Here is a 10,654-nt window from a genome sequence, read left to right as displayed (position 1 = left end):
AAATAGAATTGTTAAATTGTTCTGCAGCGAGTTGGCCTTGGTGAGTTGGCAGTGGCAAGTTGCCCCATTCTGAAGTGAGTCTGCATGTGCAGAGACCTTTTAGGAGAGATCATCATTAGAATCCAAGCTGGAGCTGTGCAAAGATCCTCCTAATCAAAACTGCCACTCTTGAACAATGGTTGGCAATATTGAGGGGAGAAAGGGGGATAGAGAAAGTGAGTGACAGTTCTATCTTCATTTCCCAGAAAATCTTCAGCTGAGAGGTTTTAGGGAAAGGAATCTTGACACATTTACTCTGCTTTTGTATTATGTTCTCTGATCTTTCTAAATTCTGTCTCTTTTGAATAGGAACATCTGAAAACTGTGATGAGTAACACAGATGAGTCCTTCAGGGTTTGGGCATTTTCCTGTTGCTCTCTTTCATTAAAAGGTTAGTTTTCCTTCCAAGGAGTACATAATCCAGAGGTGGGTTCTAAATTTTTTTATTACCGGTTCTGTGGGCGTGTCTTATTTTGTGGGCGTGTCTTGATGGTCATGTGACAATTTTTTGGATTTAGCAGAGGTACTGGTCTACCAGACAGTATCGATCTACCCATTTATTTTTGCAGGCACTGATCTATTTATGTATTTTTGCAGGCACTGGTCTACTCATGTATTTTTGCAGGCACCAGTCTACTCATTTGTTTTCTTTTAACACTGATCAGTAGGGCGGCCCTTTGAAGCCCCGCGGCAAGAGTTTAAACAGTTTTTTTCCCTCTAGCCATCAGCAATAGATTGGGGGTGGGGCCAAATAAAAGGTAAGAATAATCCGGAGGGTGGGTGGGTGGGACAGGGGGGATGGGGATGGGAGGGCGGGGACAGGGGGGGGCAGAACCAATTTGGTGATGTCATATTGTCACCGCTACCGGCTTGGCAGAGCCGGGCGGAACCGGGAGGAACCCACCACTGACATAATCCTTTTATTGGGTTGTCTGGGGATGACAAGCAGAGAATTAAAATATTGAGAGAAGAGGTTGGGGCCTTTCCAGTGTTATCTTCTGTTCCCTCTAGCTATGCTGGGGTGGGGAAATATGCTGGCTGGGATCAGCAATAGTTGGTCATGATTGGGGAAATGGGAGTAGCAGGAAGAAAGGGAACCAGTGCAAATTAAAGTGAAGGTGTGTGTGTATGTGTGTGTGTGCATGTGTGTGTATGCATGAGAGAGACAGACAGAACCAGGGCTTAAAGTACCATCAGTTTTCACATTGTCCTGTCCTGTCCTGTCCTGTCCTGTCCTGTCCTGTCCTGTCCTGTCCTAGCCTAGCGTAGCCTAGCCTGGCCTGGCCTAGCCTAGGCTGGGCTGGCCTGGCCTGGCCTGGCCTGGCCTGGCCCGGCCCGGCCCAGCCCAGTCCAGTCATGTCCAGTCACCATCTTAACCTTTCATGGTCATTGCTTCCCACATATAAATAAAGAAAGGTTGTAATGTTATAAAAACATGTCTGTATTTTCCAAGTGCAAGGTCCATGAAATATCACACCTTCCAAAATATCATATCCATTCCAAAATGGGTCTGGCTCTAGAATCCCTCAGTGAAGACTTCTGATTCAATTAACATGAATTAAGGCTGTCAAGAACCATCTTCAAGGAGATTTGGCTGGATTAATGGTTGAAAGGGTTAAATAGGTTATGAGAATAAACTTAACTGACATTAGGCTTGACATATTTACCTGGCTCAAAGGGATGGGTTCTACTATGTTGTGTGAACCCAGTTAGTCCAGAGCGCTTCCCGTCTCATCTAATTTTCTTAATTATTTGTTTCTATTTACACTTGGATGAGAGAGTTAATAGAAAATTAAGTCACTTATCTGATTGCAAGGAACAGATGCAAAGTCCCACACAAATGGAGCCATTGTAGAAATGCCGATTTCCCCTCCCCACTCTTTTGCTTATTTTATGTTTTCGTCCCATATCTCACGGTCATTGAGAAAATGAGGGTGGGAACCTTCACTCAGTCTATCTATGATGACTTTAACTAGTAAACAGGATTAGAAATTAATCAAGCAAGCTCACATGAATCTAAAAAATTCTGGTAAGTAATCTTTCTTGAAAAAAAAAAGTTATAAAGCCGAAACAAAATAAATCCAAGGCTGTGAGTTTCAAGAGCAAGGCCTGCATATAAAATCAATGTTTAAAGTTTTGGGGGCATATTTCACCCTTTGTAACAGGCTGCTTGGCCTTTTTCTTAGGGTAGAAAAGCCAGTTTTCATCTGTCCCTTGTTTTTGCAGTGGTCATCAATTTTTCTCTTCCATTTTTTCTTTCTTTCTCAGACTGTGGGAGAATGACTGCGGGGGCTTACACAATTAAAACCCCAAAAGGTAATACCAAACCAATCCTCAACCCTCTTCAAATCATTAAATAATAAAACTATTACACCACAGGAACATAATCTGCAGGAGAGCATCATCATACATTTCCTAGACATGAAAGTATTTAATAGGATCTCCAGCAACATTAATGAATCCCCAGGCTAGATGTAAAAACCATGTCTTCAATTTTTTTTCAGAAGACCACAGGATTGGGGACAATCTCACCTCAGGGGGAATGATGATATTGTAAAAGGCAGACATTGTGGCCAAAACCACTCTCCTCCTGGGTGGAGGAGGAGAGTGGATGACACCCCTTTTGTAGACAAAAGCTACAACATGCCCTTTCTGCTGGACTAATGGGACAGATAGATGTAATTGGGGTGAGGCAGTCTCTCAAATATCCCAGCCCCATGCCATGTTGTGCAAATATAGCCATTATGTACCATCTTCTAATAGAATAGAATTCTTTATAGAATTCTTTATTGGCCAACCGTGATTGGACACACAAGGAATTTGTCTTTGGTGCATATGCTTTCAGTGTACATAAAAAGACAAGATATACTCAACAAGAATCAGAAGGCATAACACCCAGTGACAGTCATACGGTACAATAAGCAATCAAATCATACCAGGAAACAATCAATATCAATATAAATCGCAAGGATACAAGCAACAAAGTTACAGTCATGTAGTCACAAGTGGGATTTCTTATTTATCATGTCATCGTTAGAGGCTCTGAGGTTTCTTTGATTCTTTAGGTTGAACCCAATGCCAGCTTGATTCCTCTAGTTCTAAATTCTTGCAGAAAAATGTATATCTTATAATCTGCACTATTAGATAATTCATTGTCAGTTGGGCTTTTCCTGAGGAAGGTGATATATGCTTAATTTCTCTCAAGATTTCAATATTGTACAATTACTTAGCAAGGTCATACTTAATATGTTAGGGATGTCATGGAGAAATCTTTTTTTCCCCTCCTGTGGAAGTCACAGTGCCAGTAAGACATAATCTTTCTAAAATAATGATTAATTTAAGACAAGAAGTGCATTTGTAGTAGTTTTTAGTTAAGCATTCCTCCAAGATTAAACTATATTTTTCAAGGGATAATTTCTGGAGAAATAAAAGATGAAAGGATTAGAATTGAAATTATTTATATTTTAAAACACATTCTGTTGTTTAGGATCCTTCATTAGGAAAAAAAATTCATCCTCTCACATCAAAAGATTCAGTCAGAGAACTATTTCTCTATTTTATAAAATTGTTGGGAATTTTGTTATCCAATATTCAATTAATAACTTGCAAGATTCATTAAGCATGAATCAGATATCTGGTTTTTTTTTAAAAAAATAATCTGTTAATTAGTTGCTCTGGTTTTGTCTAAGCCTATGAAAAATACACTTTTGCACATGCAATTGATGCTTTTGAGAGTTGAAATACATTTCCCCTTTTGTCTCCGTTTTCTTTTTGATTTAAACAAGTCCTTACTATACATTTCAAATGCAAAATGACCAATCATGCAGATAGCTGTCATTAACTTTTGAGTAACCTTTTCCCCAGTCCTTGGACATCTCAAACTTTATTCCAGAATAGTTCATTACAGTGACATATTTTCGTGGGTATTTTGTTGCTATATACATTGGCTGCATGCCTGCAATGCAGTAATATCCTAATGTTTTGATTAGTTAAAACTTTTCAGTTACAGAAAGCAGTTCTTCTCTATAGAATATTTGTTCCCTAAAAACATTCTTTGAAATAATAATAAAAAAAAGATAATTATTTCTTTTCAGCATATTCACAGCTGAATGTGTTTTCTCACTTGTACTTTCAGGAAACGGAAAACGAAAAACTATCAGAGTGAAATACAACAGAATGTTATTTGCTTTGGGATAATAGTACGACTGCAGTTCTGTTTACCAAAAAAGATAGCATTGTACTGATGCAAAAAAAACACCTCACCACCCTCTTTTTTTTTTAATAGACACTATAAAATCTTACATTACTCTGTTCCAAATTGAATCATTTAGGGAACCTGTTAGTGCTAGATCACACCGGTTTTCAGCAAAAATGTAAGCTTGGGAATATCTCTGGGTACTATTAAGGAAAACAATAAAATGTACTATTGTAAGTTCAGTGAAGGTTTCAATGACTTTATTCTCATAAGCTAAAGAAGACAATCAGTATGATAATTACGGCGTGTTAATTACTCTCTCCTTTCAACGAAAGTGCAAATGATATATAGCAGGAAATTAACAGCAGTTACTGCTCAATATTGCATGACTTTTGCATTAAGCATGATATAAGAAGTTGTTAAAATAAAAGAAAATGTAGCCAGGATAATAAAAGCCCTTAATGCTTGGATCTGATGGTTGATGGGCTCATTAGGAAAGAAAATCCTAAGGACAGACCAGATGAGATGTAGTTATGATACAGGGTGCAACGCTGGTGGGCACACACATGTTTGCATGGGCAGAACAAAGCAAAGGAATCCATTTTACATGGAGGTAGCGCTATCTCCATGTTGGAACAATCCATTTGTGATGTGGTGGAGGAAAAGCTGGCACTTTTTTTAAAAAAATTTTTCAAATTACAGGCTTGGTAGCAATGAGTACTTTGATCGTTCCTTTTAAAATCTCAGGAAAATGTAGAAATACAGATAATCCTCAATTTACAGTCTGGTGTCTGTTCGAGGTCACAATGGCACTGAAAAAAAAACTGACTTACGATTGTTTTTCACACTCGTGACCATTGCAGCATCTTCTTCATGGTCACGTGATCAAAATTCAGATACTTGGCAACTGGCTCATATTTATGACGGTCGCAGTGTCCCAGGGTCATTTAATCACCTCATCTTTTATGACGTTCTGACAAGCAAAGTCAATGGACAAGCCAGATTCACTCAACAATTGTGTTACTAACTACAAAGATTCACTTAACAGCTGTGACAAGAAAGGTCTGAAATGGGGCAAAACTCCCTGAACAAGTGTCGCTTAGCAATTTTGGGCTCAATTATCCTTGTAAGTTGAGGACTGTCTGTAAAGATGAGATAGTCAGTTGTTCTTCATATTCCCAACTACTTAAGCTTGGGTAAGGTAGAGACCCAGACAGGAGTATGTTGGCCTAATCCTCTCTGTTGCTTCTTTGACATCATTTTTTACAGCCTTTCATTCAATGGAAGAACGATCTTTGCATCATTTATCTGTACTGCAATATGTTCATAGGTTAGGAAGCATTAAGGCAAGCCAGTTTCTAGAAATTGGCAAATGGATCTGTTACGTGTCAATTTTGCATGTGTTTTGTCTTGTCCCCCATCAATAAGAAAGACATAAAATCTGTAATACCTTGACACATTTTCTCTATAAAATACAAGTTTCATTTCATTACAAGGCTGTTGATACTGTCCATTGAAAACTCACTCCTGACAGTTTACATAGAATCCAAACATCAAAACATACAGGCAAATACAAATACAGATGAACTCTTACCCAACAGCAAAACAACTGAAATCACCCCCCAATTTCCCAGTCAGATAAAACAACCTTATTCACCTGGTCTAAGGTTAATAAGAAGGTATCCAACACATCCGTATTTCATAATATGATGGTCACAACAGAGGAGGATTGACTACAGACTCATTTGTACATGTAGAGATAGAATCATAAGTATCCTTTTCCTTCATAGAAGCATGGTCCAGGCAGATTCAACTGGAGAAGAATGTTCCATCCTGGAGTTAATTTTCATAGAGATTTAGAGATCATAACCAGAACTTTGAGCTAGACATAAAAGCCACTTAACTACCAATGCAGAAACTGGTGACCAGGTGTAACATTTATAATAACAACTTTCACCATTAGCAATATGGCTATGCATTTTGTACTAACTGTAGCTTCCAAATCTTCTTCCTAATCCAAATAGACCTATAGCTGGTTCAACAACTCAAAGGTTTTTTTCTAACCATAGCTCCAATTCAGAGGTGAGATTCACTTATCTTCCCTACTGGTTCGCAAATGTGAGTGTTTCCTCTGCGCAGGCGCATAACGTCCGGGCAGGTGGGTGGAGCCTCCCGCAGTCGCCACTACCAGTTCACCCAAAATGGACAGAACCAGCTGAATCCCACCTCTGCTCCAATTGTTGTTCCAGCAAGAGTCATGAGTCATGAGTCATGAGCTATGCTGGCTGGAGAATTCTGGGAGTTGAAGTCCACAAGTCTTAAAGCTGCCAAGTTTGAGGACCCCTGCTCCAGACACTGAGTTAGGACTTTTATAGCATAAAATTGAATATAATCAGTATAATTTACCATCACCACCCCTCCAAAGACTAGATGACGTCTCCCAATGGCTGGGACACAGATGATAATTCTCTGATAAAATTAGATGAAGGGATCGCTTCTTCAAAAGACACTGGTGGTATTGTGCCCTGTCTTAAATTGATCTAAGGACAGCAAAGGATGTATGTCTATTTCTAGAACACATGCTATTTCCTCTGAGATTTAACATATGATCACCAATGTGAATAGAAGTGAATATATCATGAGAATGAAGAGGATTTTAAAATCCAAACTCAGTGGAGGAAATACCATCAAGACAATTAACACCTGGACAATTCCAATGATTAGCTACACAAGTGGAATCATGAACTGGATCACTTCGAACAGTGGACCACATAGTTAGCTGCTACAAGAAGATTGCACAGACTGACTACAAAAAACGCATGAGAAAATAATAATAGTGCCATTGGAATACCTTCAAAATATACCAATTATACTTAATGGTATAATTGGATGTCAAATCAAGCTGCAAATAGAGGTATTTGATAAACATGTCACTTGGTATATGTAATAGACTTTTGTAGGATACCCTATATATGTAATGGGACAATTTTATTCCCTTCTTGTGTTGTGATGTAGACTGCTATAGATTTAATGTTTGTTGGATGTATAAGATAAAAAAAAAGAAAAGAAATATCACTTACCTGCAACAAGAAGTGATGGGACCACAAAACAATTGCCAAAGTAATATAAAATGAAACTAAAGTGCTCTGGGACTTTAGAATTTAAACAGAGAAGCACCTGCTCCATAACACCCCAGGCTTAACATTGTTAACAACAACCACAACAACAAAGAAGACAAAAAAGTCTAGATGGTAGACATCATAGTACCTGGAGACAACAGAACAGGGGAGAAAGAACTGGAGAAAATCACAAAATACAAAGATTGCAAAAACAGGTGGAATGATTGTGACACACACACACACAAAAGCAAAGATAGACACCTTGAGTGCAATTCCAACCGTTACTTGATCATCATCAGCATTGATAAAATCATCATTAGTCAATTTCAAAAGACAGCTTTAGTTGGAATAGTTTACCATAGCTTTAGTAGCATCAAATAATATCTGCCTATTCCAGCTCCTTGAGAAGAATGATTGTTGAACAAAAATGCCAAGTTCATTCTAAACCATGGGTGTCAAACTCAAGGCTCGCATGTCAGATCTGGCCTGCAGGGTGCTTTAATCTGGCCTGCGGGGCCGGCCTGGAAATAGCAAAGGACCAACCCTTGGTGCCTCTGGCAACCAAAACGGGGTGTGGGCGGTGCCCCCAGGGCCGGATTTAGATGAAAAGAGGCCCTAGGCTATTCAACTTATGAGGCCCTTTCACCAGTGGTGGGATTCAATTTTTTTAACAACAGGTTCTGTGGGCGTGGCTTAGTTGGGGATGTGGCTTGGCAATCATGTGACTGGGTGGGCGTGGCTAGCTGGTCATGTGACTGTGTAGGCGTGGGTAGCTCGTCATGTGACTGGGTGGGCGTGGCTATGTGCATAGGGACTACTCAGAGGGCTGAAAAAAGTCATTTCTGACTGGGCCTCACACTTTTGACCAGTCCTCACACTTATGACCATCCTCACATTTATGCCCGTGCAGCTTTCTTAACAACCATGTCACTCATTTCACAACTGCTTCTCTTCACCATGGTGACAAGATAGGGCAAAAACGTAAAATGTGAGGACAGTCGTAAGTTCGAGGACTGGTCAAAAGTGCGAGGACCAGTCAAAAATAACTTTTTCAGCCAAGCTGTCTCAGGAATTCTGGAAGTTGAAGTCCACAGGTTGTAAAAGAGCCACAATTGCCCACCCCTGGCTACGGTAGGCTGGCGGTAGGCGAGGGGCGGACGAGCCAGCAATTTAACAAAGGGTTCGGCCGAACCCCCTAGAACCCCCAGAATCCCACCACTGTGTAGGCCCCTCTTGATCTTGAGGCCCTAGGCTGAAGTCTAGTTAGCCTATAGGAAAATCTGGCCTTGGGTGCCCCCATGCCATTTTGGCCAGCAGAGTGGTGCAGGAGGCCATCCAGGCCAAAAAACACACAGCCCCCCCCCACACCCTGTTCTGGCCGGCAGGGTGCTGGAGGCATTGGTCCCATCTCCCACCCCCCACAGAACTACAATGCTGATCCGGCCCTCAGAGAAATCCAGTTTGACACCCTTGGTCTAAACATTGACTGATTGTGTGAGATGTGTGATCATAATAATAATACCGACTTTGGACTGGTGAGAAGCACTTCATACTTTTGTAAGACAAAGCAATCTTTTTAGTCTGCCTCTTAATGTAACATTCTACCATGTTTCCCTGAAAATAAGACCCTGCCTTACATTTTTTTTGAACCCCGAAATAAGCGCTTGGCCTTATTTTTGGGGAGGTCTTATTATTTGGGGTGTGTGGAGCAAGATGGGGCTCCTCATGCCGTCTTACCTGATTTCCAGCTCTGCATTTAAATATTTTTGGGGAGGGCTTATTTTCGGGGGGAGGCTTAATTTTAGTGCATGTGCTCAAAAGCCCGATTGGACTTATTATCAGGGGATGTCTTATTTTCAGGGAAGCAGGGTATATATACAAAAACTCGGATAGAAGCTGTCACAACAAGCTGGAATATAGAGGGGGAAATGTGAGGAAACTGAGTGCCCTATCTTGCTCCAGCCTAAGCACTATTGAATTATCATAGTAGCCCTACTCGTGAGTTTTCACCTAATCTCCATTGAAGAGAGTACTTAGGCTCATAAATGATAGATCTCATTAGGTAGGTCCAGCTGAACCATCTAAAGATCAAAATTCCGGATTCAGTCTTATATACTGCATCAAAAGCCCAATATTAAACAAAATGTTTTAAAGCTGTAACAGAAAAAGTGACCTTTGCTGGTATTACAAAGATAATATCTCCTTCAACTGATGAAGCAGAAAAGACTAGGAACCAATTGTTTTTTTTTTCTCTTTTCACTGAAGTGATAATTTGATAGGCTAAAGGACTGAAGTAGCTTAGTTAAAATTTCATTCAGAGCTACCAACTTTGAAGCACTTATTTGCAAGCTAAATAATTTAAAGCAGCTGAAGATATTCTCAAGTCATCAGAAGTCAGTACCCAGGTGGTTACTAATAGGCCCTTGTCCTCAGGATTACCCTGATGCTTGGGCTCCAAGCTTTTAACAGAAAAAAGTTTCCCCAAGCTTGTAATGAAATATAAATGGCTTTTTCTGTTATTTCCCTCGTATTCTTGGGTGACGCTGCTTCATTCCTTTTTTAAGCACCTTCTGTAGTGATATTACGAATTGTATGATTGATTTATTGCAACATATATTTTTAAAAAAAGTGAAAAGAAAGACCGTCTGTAAAATTAAGCAAATTTGTAGTGCTAAAATAGTAAAGTTATATTGCAGCACATAGTACAGTACAGTATAGCCAGTGAATAAATATTTCTGCAAAAGGCTACAATCATATTCAGATACATACAAAATCAAATACAGATTTTAATTCAGTTACTATGGTTCCTTGAAATGTGACTCCAGTGTATGCTATGAAATGGTTTATTATATGATTCTTCCACTTTCTGGTTTGCAGTCATTTTAACAAGACTGCAACAAACAAAGCAATTATTATTAAACAAGCTAACAAATATTTCTTTGAATTAGCCATTTTGCTAATGAATATAAAGTCCCCAGGATGCCACTCTCCTTTTTTTCTTGGTTGCATGATTTTTACACTAGAGTATAAAAGAACAGAAGAAATTAAAAAAAAAAAACAACATGCCCACATACTGTAAGTCAAGCACTATGAAAATTACTTCACTTGGGGGAATTCATGATGCATATCAAAATATTTTAAACTCAGCACACCTTGTTCTGAGCTCAGGGACATAAATTATAGCTGTGTGTGATGTAACATAAGCAAGTCAGTTAACTGGAAATATGAAAAGAGCTGTGATATGAGGTTGGCGTTGACCAAAAGAGCATTGACCACAACTGCAGAAGACCTGTCTTTCAGA

The 10,654-nt window shown here is 39.5% G+C and overlaps 1 long non-coding RNA gene across 1 annotated transcript; it reads left to right on the top strand.

Moving 5' to 3' along the window:
• The first annotated feature begins 351 nt into the window (after positions 1-351).
• LOC148116796 (uncharacterized) lies at positions 352-4,207 on the top strand. The gene is made up of 3 exons (XR_015733810.1): positions 352-430; positions 2,308-2,355; positions 4,175-4,207. It is a non-coding gene; the product is annotated as an uncharacterized LOC148116796 (long non-coding RNA).
• Positions 4,208-10,654: the final 6,447 nt, after the last annotated feature.

The sequence above is a fragment of the Pantherophis guttatus genome, chromosome 1 (assembly GCF_059756535.1).
Source record: "Pantherophis guttatus breed Tessera chromosome 1, ASM5975653v1, whole genome shotgun sequence".
Taxonomy (NCBI): domain Eukaryota; kingdom Metazoa; phylum Chordata; class Lepidosauria; order Squamata; family Colubridae; genus Pantherophis; species Pantherophis guttatus.
This window is presented reverse-complemented; position numbering and strand designations above follow the sequence as displayed.